The 11,266-nt window shown below is 52.6% G+C and overlaps 1 long non-coding RNA gene across 1 annotated transcript; it reads left to right on the top strand.

Annotated features, from left to right (window-relative positions):
* The first annotated feature begins 3,713 nt into the window (after positions 1–3,713).
* Positions 3,714–6,013, top strand: LOC144737803 (uncharacterized). The gene is made up of 3 exons (XR_013589078.1): positions 3,714–4,788; positions 5,310–5,448; positions 5,912–6,013. It is a non-coding gene; the product is annotated as an uncharacterized LOC144737803 (long non-coding RNA).
* Positions 6,014–11,266: the final 5,253 nt, after the last annotated feature.

Below are 11,266 nucleotides of genomic sequence, written 5' to 3'. Positions count from 1 at the left end.
GTGGATCTCTGTGGCATTCAGGAGGTCCGGTGGACCGGTTCTGGCTCGGCCTCTGTGGAGGAGGCTCGTGAAGGCCGCTACTGGACAGTTGGAGGCAGTCACAACAACGGAGGGTGGAGGAGCGACGCTCACAACAACGAGCGACGCGCCGGGTGGCTAAAGCACAGCAAGTTGGCACAGTAGGGGGCACAGGTGGTGCATCAGCCAGTCATCTCGGTCATCTCAGTCAGTCGACCCGTGGCACCTGGGTCTGCCCCGTGACCTCCTGCCGGCGGGCGTTCGACACTTCACGTGGCCTCAAGGTGCACATGGCCTGGCACAAGCTTCGTGGTGACGTCACCGCTACTTAGTGGCGAATGGCGGTTGTTGTTGAGTGTTTGGGTGAGTGAGTGAGTGTGTAGGTGGGTGAGAGTGGGTGAGTGGGTGGGTGAGTGAGTGGGTGGGTGAGTGGATGAGTGGATGGGTCAGTGGGTGGTTGGGTGAGTGAATGGTTGGGTGGGTGAGTGGGTGACTGGGTGGGTGAGTTAGTGAATTTGTATTATGGTGAGGGAGTGGGTGAGTGGTTGGGTTGGTGGGTGAGGGGTAGAGTGTTTGGGTGGTTGGATGGGTGAGTGAGTGTGTGTCTGAGTGAGTTTCTGAGTGAGTGTCTGTGTGTCTAGACACTGCCTGCTACAAACCAGCACTTGCCCCTCCAGCTGTCTTGAGGCTACTGGTGCCACCTTTGCCTCTATCTCTGTCTCTGTTCGTTCACGCGGAATCTCAGCAGTCTCCAATCCTCGTGACTACTCCTCACCCACTCACCGACACACTCACTCACTTACTCACCCACACACTCACTCACACACTCACTCACCCACTCACTTACTCACCCACTCACTCACACACTTACAGACTCACTCACCCACTCACTCACACACTCACTCACACACTCAGTCACTCAACCACTCACTCACCCCCTCACTCACTCACTCACCCACTCACACACTCACACTTTCACTCACCCACTCACTCACTCACGTACACACTCACACATTCACTCACACACTCAGTCACTCACCCACTCATTCACCCACTAATCCACTCATTCACTCACACACTCACTCACACTCTCACTCACTCACTCAGTCACACACTCACTCACTCACTCACCCACTCACTCACTCATTCACACACTCACTCACTCACCCACTCACTCACACACTCACTCACTAACCTACTCACTCACCCAAGAACCCACTCACCCACACACTCACTCACTCACTCGCACACTCACTCACCCACACACTCACCCACACACTCTCTGAGGGTCTCTGTGAGTCTCTGTGGGTCTCTATGAGTGTGGGTCTCTGTGTGTCTCTTTGAGTGTAGGTCTCTAATAATATGGGTCTCTGCGGGTCTCTATGAGTATGGGTCTCTGTGGGTCTCTATGTGTTTGGGTCTCTATGGGTCTATGTGGGTCTCTTTGAGTGTGGGTCTCTATTAATATGGGTCTCTGTGGGTCTCTATGAGTATGGATCTCTTTGGGTCTATGTGGGTCTCTGTATTTACATGAGTCTTTATGTATCTCTATGTATCTCTTAGTATCTCTATATATCTCTAAGTATTTCTATGTTAGAGCCTCCGGGAAACTCTCAAATTTGCACATTCCACGCCCTGGGATCAGCTGATCCCTTCTCACGAGGTGCACACACACACACAGATATATACATTAAAATCTGCCTGCAGTCTCTCTCTCTCGCTCTGCCTCCCTGTCTCTGTCAGTATCTCTGTGTGTACAGAGTCACAGCAGATCCAACGATACCAGCAGCATCAGTAAGTGTCTGTCTATGTGTCTGTGTGGGTCTGTGTGTGTCTGTCTGTGTGTGTGTCTGTATGTGTGTCTGTGTGTCTCTGTGTGTCTGTGGGTATGTGTAAGTGTGTGTATCTGTGTGTCTGTGTGTGTCTGTGTGTATCTGTGTGTGTCTTTGTGTGTTTGTGTGTGTGTCTGTGTGTGTCTGTGTGTGTGTGTCTGTCTATGTGTCTGTGTGCGTGTCCGTCTATGTGTCTGTGTGTATCTGTGTGTCTGTGTCTGTGTGCGTCTGTCTGTGTGTATCTCTGTGTGCATCTCTGTTTGTGTCTGTCTGTGTGTATCGCTGTGTGTGTCTGTGTATGTCTGTCTGTGTGTGTGTAAGTTTGTCTCTGTGTCTCTGTGTGTCTGTGTGTATGTATGTGTCTGTCATCTCGGTCATCTCGGTCAGTCGACCCGTGGCACCTGGGTCTGCCCCGTGATCTCCTGCCAGCGGGCGTTCGACACTTCACGTGGCCCCAAGGTGCACTTGGCCTGGCACAAGCGTCGTGGTGACGTCACCGCCACTTAGTGGCGAATGGCGGTTGTTGTTGTGTTGTTGTATGTGTGTGTCTGTGTGTGTCTGTATGTGTCTGTATGTATGTCTGTATGTGCGTGTCTGTGTGTATGTCTCTGTTTGTCTGTGTGTGGGAGTCTGTGTGTGTGTTTGTGTCTGTATGTGTGTGTCTGTGTGTCTGTGTGTGTCTGTGCGTTTCTGTCTATGTGTCTGTGTGTGTCTGTGTGTATCTGTGTGTTTGTATGTATCTGTGTGTGTCTGTGTCTGTCTGTGTCTGTCTGTGTGTATCTCTGTGTATGTCTGTGTGTGTATGTATCTCTGTGTGTGTCTGTGTGTGTCTGTGTGTGTGTGTGTAAGTGTGCGTGTCTGTGTGTCTCTGTGTGTCTGTGTGTGTATGTGTCTGTGTCTATCTGTGTCTGTCTGTATTTATGTCTGTATGTGCGTGTATGTATGTGTAATGTAGTAACTCGGCGGGAGACGACTTCACGGGTAGCACACTCTTTTATTTCACCAACTCTAGTTACACAGGTGACTAACACCAACTATCGTTACTCGGTTGACTAACACCCACTCAGTTACTCGGGTGACTAACACCCACTTAGTTCCTCGGGTGACTAACACCCACTCAGTTACTCGGGTGACTAACACCCACTCAGTTACTCGGGTGACTAACACCCACTCAGTTACTCGGGTGACTAACACCCACTCAGTTACTCGGGTGACTAACACCCACTCAGTTACTCGGGTGACTAACACCCACTTAGTTCCTCGGGTGACTAACACCCACTCAGTTACTCGGGTGACTAACACCCACTCAGTTACTCGGAACACACCCTGCCGGGGTGTCCGTCTCGACTATGGGTCCCACAGTCCCGACCCACGTGGGCGTCGAACCACGGGTCCCACAGTCTCGCCTCCGAGCCACACAGGGCCCCGGTCCCTACAAGGACAGCGGGACTAGGGGTCTCGGGGCACTACGTCTTCAACTCCGTCTTCGATCTTCAACTGGTTAACAACCCCGAGTGCTCTCGCGCGTCACCCTTTATACCCCTCCTGCGGACGTCGCTGAGAGCACCCATCCTATTTGACCAATCACTGGGCGCTGGCTACGATCCTGTTTTCCCACATCTCAGCGCGCCTCACCACTCACGCCGCGCCGCCCCGTCATCTCTCACTCCCGGCGCGCGCGTCCACACCACGCCCACAACGCGTGCCCAACCCCGCACCCCGTGCCGCCCCGTGATCCATCACTGTCGGCGCACGTCAACACCACCACTACATATGTATGTCTCTGTCTGTCTGTGTGTGTCTGTCTCTGTCTGTCTGTCTGTCTGTGTTGTCTGTCTCTGTGTGTGTCTGTCTGTGTGTGTGTGTCTGTGTGTGTTTCTGTGTGTCTGTGTGTCTGAGTGTGTGTCTGTCTGTGTGTGTCTGTGTGTGTGTGTCTGTGTGTGTGAGTCTGTGTGTGTGTTTGTGTCTATATGTGTGTGCCTGTGTGTGTGTGTCTGTGTGTATGTGCGTTTCTGTCTATGTGTCTGTGCGTTTCTGTCTATGTGTCTGTGTGTGTGTCTGTGTGTATCTGTGTGTTTGTATGTTTGTATGTGTCTGTGTGTGTCTGTGTGTGTGTGTATCTCTGTGTGTGTCTGTGTGTGTGTGTGTAAGTGTGTGTGTCTGTGTGTGTGTAAGTGTGTGTGTCTGTGTGTTTGTGTGTCTGTGTGTGTATATGTCTGTTTGTATCTGTGTCTGTCTGTATGTATGTCTGTATGCGCGTGTATGTGTGTATGTCTCTGTCTGTTTGTCTGTGTGTGTGTGTGTGTGTCTGTGTCTGTATGTATGTGTGTCTGTGAGTCTGTGTGTGTGTGTTTGTGTCTGTGTGTGTGTGTCTGTGTGTGTCTGTGTCTGCCTGTGCGTGCATGTATGTGTCTGTATGTATGTCTTTATGTGCGTGTCTGTGTGTATGTCTCTGTCTGTCTGTGTGTGTGTCTGTGTGTGTTTCTGTGTGTGCGTCTGTGTGTGTCTATGTGTGTGTGTCTGTGTGTGTGTGAGTCGGTGTGTGTGTTTGTGTCTGTATGTGTGTGTCTGTGTGTCTGTGTGTGTCTGTGTGTCTGTGCGTTTCTGTCTATGTGTCTGTGTGCGTGTCTGTGTGTGTATGTGTGTGTATGTGTGTGTCTGTGTGTGTGTCTGTGTGTGTCTCTGTCTGTCGCACAGGGTTCCGGTATCGATACCCACGACCTCCTGCGTACCAGGCGAGGTAGTCAACATCGACTGATATCCCCCTGAGGCTCCGCCCCCCTCTCCGTGGCCCTGCCCCCTTTATTTCGCCACGCCCATCGCCACGCCCCACCCGCTTCAGCTTTACGATGGGTGGAGTAGACAAGGACCATCAGCCAATCGCATCGCTCGGATCCCCTGGGGGGCGTGGCGGTCCTTCCTATGAGGAGGGGCTCCGGTGAGTGAGTGGTTGAGTGGGTGGTTGAGTGGGTGAGTAGGAGGGTGGGTGAGTCGGTGGGTGGGTGAGTGTGTGAGTGGGTGGGTGAGTGGGTGGGTGGGTGGGTGAGTGGGTGGGTGGGTGAGTGGGTGAGTGGGTGGGTGGGTGGGTGAGTGGGTGGGCGGGTGGATGAGTGAGTGAGTGGGTGGGTGGGTGAGTGAGTGAGTGAGTGAGTGGGTGAGTGAGTGAGTGAGTGGATGGGTGGGTGGGTGAGTGAGTGAGTGAGTGGGTGGGTGGGTGGGTGGGTGGATGAGTGAGTGGGTGGGTGGGTGGGTGAGTGAGTGAGTGGGTGGGTGAGTAGGAGGATGGGTGAGTGGGTGAGTGAGTGGGTGGGTGATTGAGTGGGTGAGTGGGTGGGTGAGTGAGTGAGTGGGTGAGTTACCGAGTGAGTGAGTTCGACCTCACTATCCAATGACGCATTATCACAGCTGATCTCCGCTGATCACAGCTGATCTCCCCCCCCCCGTGTGAGTGATCTTCAGGGCCGGTATCTCCATCCTGGGTCTGCTCCTCGCCCTCTCGCTGGGTCTTCTCTTGTGCTGCTTCTTGAGGACGAGGAAGAGATGGTGGAGGAGGTCGTGGGTGGGTGGATACTCTGAGCTGATGGAGCAGCACCAGCTGGTGAGTCAGTCAGGGTGGGAGGGTGAGTGGGTGGGTGAGTGAGTTAGTAAGTGAGTCGGTGGGTGAGTGGGTGGGTGAGTGAGTGGGTAAGTGGGTGGGTGGATGATTGGGTGGGTGAGTGTGGTAGGTGGGGGGTGGTTAAGTGGGTGGGTGGTGGGTGAGTGAGTGAGTGGATAATCTGAGCTGATAGAGCAGCATCAGCTGTTGAGTCAGTCAGGGTGGGTGGGTGAGTTAGTAAGTGAGTCGGTTGGTGAGTGGATGGGTGGGTGCGTGAGTGGGTAAGTGGGTGGGTGGATGATTGGGTGGATGATTGGGTGGGTGAGTATGGTGGGTGAGTGGGTGGGTGAGTGGGTGGGAGGGTGAGTGGGTGGGTGAGTGTGTGGGTGAATGAGTGGTTGTGTGGGTGGGTGGGGTTCACGATGGGCGTGTCGCTGGCTCCGCTCCAATGGGCTGTCGTTCGCAGATGGGCGGCGTTCCTCCTGTAGACCAATCAGAGGCGGGGGGGCGTGGCATCGTGCCCACGGCCCCCGTCCACAAGGGGCGTGGCTTCGAGGCGACCAATGAGGTGCGTGTGCTGCTACTCGCTACTACTGACAGCACTTTCCCCTACAGCCTGCTAGAAGCAACACGGGGAAGCTTTGCATGTGTCTGTATGTAACAGCACTTACCCCTACAGACCTGCTAGAGGCTACTTGGGGGAGTTTTGCCTTTGTCTGTGTGTAACAGCTCGTGCCCCTGCAGCCCTGCTAGAGTCTACCTGGTAAAGCTTTGCCTTTGTCTGTGTGTAACAGCACTTGCCCCTACAGCCTGCTAGAGGCTACCTGGGGGAGCTTTGCATTGTCTGTGTGTAACAACACTTGCCCCTATATCCCTGCTAGAGGCTACCTGGTAAAGCTTTGCCTTTGTCTGTGTGTAACAGCACTTGCCCCTACATCCTGCTAGAGGCTACCTGGGGGAGCTTTGCATTGTCTGTGTGTAACAGCACTTGCCCCTATATCCCTGCTAGAGGCTACCTGGTAAAGCGTTGCCTTTGTCTGTGTGTAACAGCACTTGCCCCTACAGCCCTGCTAGAGGCTACCTGGTAAAGCTTTGCCTTTGTCTGTGTGTAACAGCACTTGCCCCTACATCCCTGCTAGAGGCTACCTTCGGGAACTTTGTCTGTGTCTGTGTGTAACAGCACTTGCCCCTGCAGCCTGCTAGAGGCTACCTTGGGGAACTTTGCATTTGTCTGTGTGTAACAGCACTTGCCCCTACATCCCTGCTAGAGGCTACCTGGTAAAGCTTTGCATTTGTCTGTGTGTAACAGCACTTGCCCCTGCAGCCCTGCTAGAGGCTACCTGGTAAAGCTTTGCCTTTGTCTGTGCGTCTGCAGATTTCACCTCCTCCATACGAGAAGACAGCTACCACTGGATGATTCCCCGCCGCCATATCCAGCTCACGACACAGACTAACCACCTGCGGTGCCACGCGACTCCCTCCCGGCCCCCGCAACTAAACACACAACCCGCACGCAGCGCACACACGTAGTGTCCTGGCCGGGGGTTGCCTGGCACATCGGGTTTTAATCCGAAGGGGCCCCTAGAGGGAGAGTCCCACGGTTTCCCGGTGCCAGGAGATTGACCAACCCTCACAGGACAGGTTACAATCCAGTGCCTCTAAATTGGCTTAAAATTGTATGGGCGCAAAAATAAAAAGGTGCCCTGGGCCAACAGCAATGAGTTACACACAACATTGTTTGGAGGACGGAGGGTGGAATAATAGGCGTAAAGACCCTAAGACGCGAACTTCTGGGCACGTGAGAACAATAGGAAAGGGGCGAAAAGAGCAAAACAAATCGAAGGCACGAACTAAGAAAACGATGGGTGGAGGTGGCTGCGCGACGCCCCCCCCCCTCTCCCCCGGGCCTTTGAAGTTTAGAGTATAAAGGTGGGAGCCCCGGGATGATGTGGGCAGTTGTCTACAACCTTCGCGCCGTCACGATCCACTCCCTGCCTGCTGCCCTGCCTCCTCATGCCGCTCACAGCATCCGTGTGATGCCAGCGAGTGCTGCTGCGAGACAATGATTGGAACACGTTCTTTCGGAGTGGGCAGGTAGGAACTTGGTTGGACAGCGCATTCGTGCACGACAGACAGACAAATAATCCCTGGTGGGCAGTGTGGAACCTGTTGTTTCTACCTGTGTACAAGATAACTTGACTTGAGGTAGCCAGGCAGACAGCCCCCTTCACTATCGGCCCCTCCCCCTTGCTTAGGCACCTCCCCTTGCCCCCCCCCTCCCTTAGGCCCCTCCCATTACCCCCTCCCTTAGGCCCCTCCCCTGACCAACCCCCCATATCCTTAGGCCCCTCCCCTGACCCTCCTCCCTCAGGCCTCTCCTCTGAACGCCCCCCCTCCTCAGGCCCCTCTCCTGACTCCCCCCTTCCTTAGGCCCCTCCCCTGACCCTCCTCCCTTAGGCACCTCCCCTCTCCGTACCCGGCAGTAGGTCTCCACCAATCAAAGAGCTGTTTGTAAGGTCTCCACCAATCAAAGAGCCGTGTGTATTATATATTTATTTATGCACGACAGACAGACAGACAGTCAGACAGACAGCTAAATAATCCCTGGTGGGCAGTGTGGAACATTGTTCCTCCCTGTATAAGTCTTCTCTCGTCCTTCTCCCTCCGACTCACTCAGCGTCCGTGGGATGCCGCGAGTCCAGTTTCGAGGTTCGTGGTAGGGCGTCTGAGTAGCTGGGTTCATAGGCAGAGTTACGCTAAGCTCGTCTCGCTTCATATTCTTCCTCCAGGTAATGCGTATTGGCGCCATTAATAAACTCTAGTACAGAATATTGGTTTATTGCGATTTATGTGTGTATGGGCAGAACTTCGGCATAGCGTCTATGATCTGTGTGTTGCGCGTTTGCGTGGAGAGACGGTGTGCCCGGTGTGAGCGCGAGCGCAGGGCTGCAGCGTGGGGGTGGTGTGAGTGATTGGAGTGTGCACGTGGGGGGCATGTACTGCAGCACACACGGCCGCCGTCGTTTACACGCGCTTGCGCTCGTGTGCGTGTTTACACAGCGCGCTTTACACAGCGAGTTTGCACCGCGTGTTTGCATTACGCTGCTGGGTCCTCCGGGGACCGTAGTGCTGACCGTTGAGGAACCACGCGCCTTCAGATATTCACACAGCCCTTTAGCATTAGCCTTTGTGTGCAAGCGGATTAGGGTTTAACCGCCGAAGGTGCACGCGCATTTTCATACTGCCGTTTTGATTAGCGCCAGCCTTTGTGAGGGAAATACGCGCCTGCAGGGGCGCGTATGTGCACGCCTCCGTATTCGTTTTTGTGTGGTGGGGGTACGTGTGCGTGTGGAAAATAACCCCGGGCGGTGGTGAGCCAGCGAGTGAGCGATGTCCGTCAGAGAGGGCGCTGGTGCGGGGGGGGCGATCACCCGACCGGCGGGGGCCTGGCGCGAGGCGGCGGAAGAGGAGGAGGTGGGAGTGGAGCTCACGGGGAGCAGAGAGTTGGACGTCGGCCTCCACATGTGCCGCACCCATTTTCACTGCTTGGTGCACAGAGGCAAGGGGATTTAAGATACTTAATCATTTGTTTCAACTGCTGCGGCAGATTGAGCAGAGGGGCAGTGGGGCAGAGGAGCAATTGGGCAGTGCAGCATTGGGGCAGAGGAGGGGCGGTTTGTTATGAAGAAGGCGAATCACATGAATATGTTTTCCCACCACCGCTTGTATGTATAATGACCATTTCCCAAAACGTCTCTTGTTGTCTATTGTCTTTGTACCGCCGCACACACAGCTGGGACACCGCACACACGAGCCAAGGCTCATTTAAAGAAACCCAGGCAGCACTCGCAAGCAATGCAACGTTATGTTGTATCCTCAAGGGTCGATTTCACGAAGTTTATAGTAACAACAACAACAACAATTATATTGATCATAATTCTTAACAGAGCATCCTTGAGACTTGACACTTGCAGGTTTTGTTAATTGTCTGCACCAGACCCCTCCAGCTCTCTCACCCTGGGTCAGCTGCCCCTTCCATGTCCTGGAAACCATGGCAAGGTCATCCCATGAGGACCGCCTGGATGAAAACCAGCATGGAAGGGGCCCAGTGTGGGGCCGGCTATGCTAATGACATAGTCCCGTGTGTGTGTGATGTGAGGTCTTCTGGCAGCAGTCATTCTCCGCTGTAGTCCTGGCATCTGCTGCTCAGCTTCATTTCCAGGCTGTGGTCCCAGTGGCACCGTCTCTCTGGGGACCCGTGTGGTGTGTGTAGCGAGTATCACGGGGTGGACGGGTAGTGTGGGGATAGTGGTCACGGTTGGCACCGATGCACGACCACCGCCACCACCCCTACTGGGCGGTGGACCTGCCACCACAAAGCAGCACGCGGCGGAGGAGTGAGGCGATCGCTCTCGCCACGCGAGCGAGGCCCCCTCGCTTCCTCTTCTTTTCGTGCATCTCCACCTGCACCTCTTCCATTAGCGGGAATTTTTTGCGTCTCGGTTAGACGCGAGTGTCGTTCTTGTTTTAGCAGTTAACAAAATCCAAAACTCAACGCTAAACACTTTAAATCGAGGCCGATTGCGTACTTTTGACTCGATAACACCGATGCTGTTACTACGCTCACATGGAGCAGAGACGCTCTCCACAGCCCCACGCACACGGAGGCAAGAAGCCATTCAATTGCTCTGTGTCCATATTACATACATACATTTAACATGCATACATGTTACATACAGACATATTACATTCATGCATATTACATACAGACATGTTACATACTCACGAGCATAGTGTGATTCTTAGAGGACCACGGTGTGAAGCTAAGAATTCGAATGAGATTCGAATATCACACTTCAATGTACGGTGTTCTAATCTGTAACACTAGTTTATGATGTTATTTTATAGCGTTATAATGTATCGATCATAGCTTATATTGTTAGAGTTCACAACATTATAGTTTACTATAACACTAGTTTGTAGTGTTATTTTAAAGCGTTACAATGTATAGCTCATAGTAAAAAGGTTATATTGTTAGAGTTTATAATGTTAGGGTATTCAATGTGAGTTTACAATTTGAGAGTTTATGGACGTGCCCTGTTCTCGTGGGACCCGACACGGATTTGGAAATAATTGCTATGATCATGTCCGAACTGGGATGAGCGACTAATATTTACTTTGTTTGATCATAACTGTGTGTAGGTTAGTGACATCGGTGCTAAGTGAATACTACTCGTGAATGAACTCATACTTCTTTCGGATAGAAATTTTAAATTGTGTTGGTATAACAAGTCGCCTGCCTTTTCTAGACAAATTTGTTATCTTCATGTGTGTCCGTAAATATACTGCTAAAATATACAGCATAGGGAAGGCTGCCTTGTTGGGGAGATGTAGTTTGGCTAAGGCGCTGTGACCGGGTGATGACACGGATTCTGAAACAATGGAGTTAAACACTCGCTGCTTGGCCCCGTCGACAGCAGCGAAGGCTGTCATATACCGCCCCATTTACGAGTTGGCTGTATGATGTGTATAGTTGAAGGTGCTAGGTGTTGTCTTCTTCTAACAGCTACTAACGTGCGTGTGTTGTCTGTTTTTAGGATTTGCCTATTGATGTTGTTTTTTTTTATTGCGGCGTTTTTTGTTGAGTTCTGTCACTTGAGTGTTGCAGTTTGTTTAAGAATTCGTCACGTGAGCGTGGTGTTTTGCTTGTGGGAATTTCGCTTTGTCACAATTTGTGATTGTTATAATAATTGTAACGATTCATAATCTCATGAGTTTATGATGGGGTTGTGCGTGTATTTATATAAATATATTCCGTCAT

The sequence above is a fragment of the Lampetra planeri genome, chromosome 74 (assembly GCF_965212315.1).
Source record: "Lampetra planeri chromosome 74, kcLamPlan1.2.h2, whole genome shotgun sequence".
Taxonomy (NCBI): Eukaryota; Metazoa; Chordata; class Hyperoartia; order Petromyzontiformes; family Petromyzontidae; genus Lampetra; species Lampetra planeri.
This window is presented reverse-complemented; position numbering and strand designations above follow the sequence as displayed.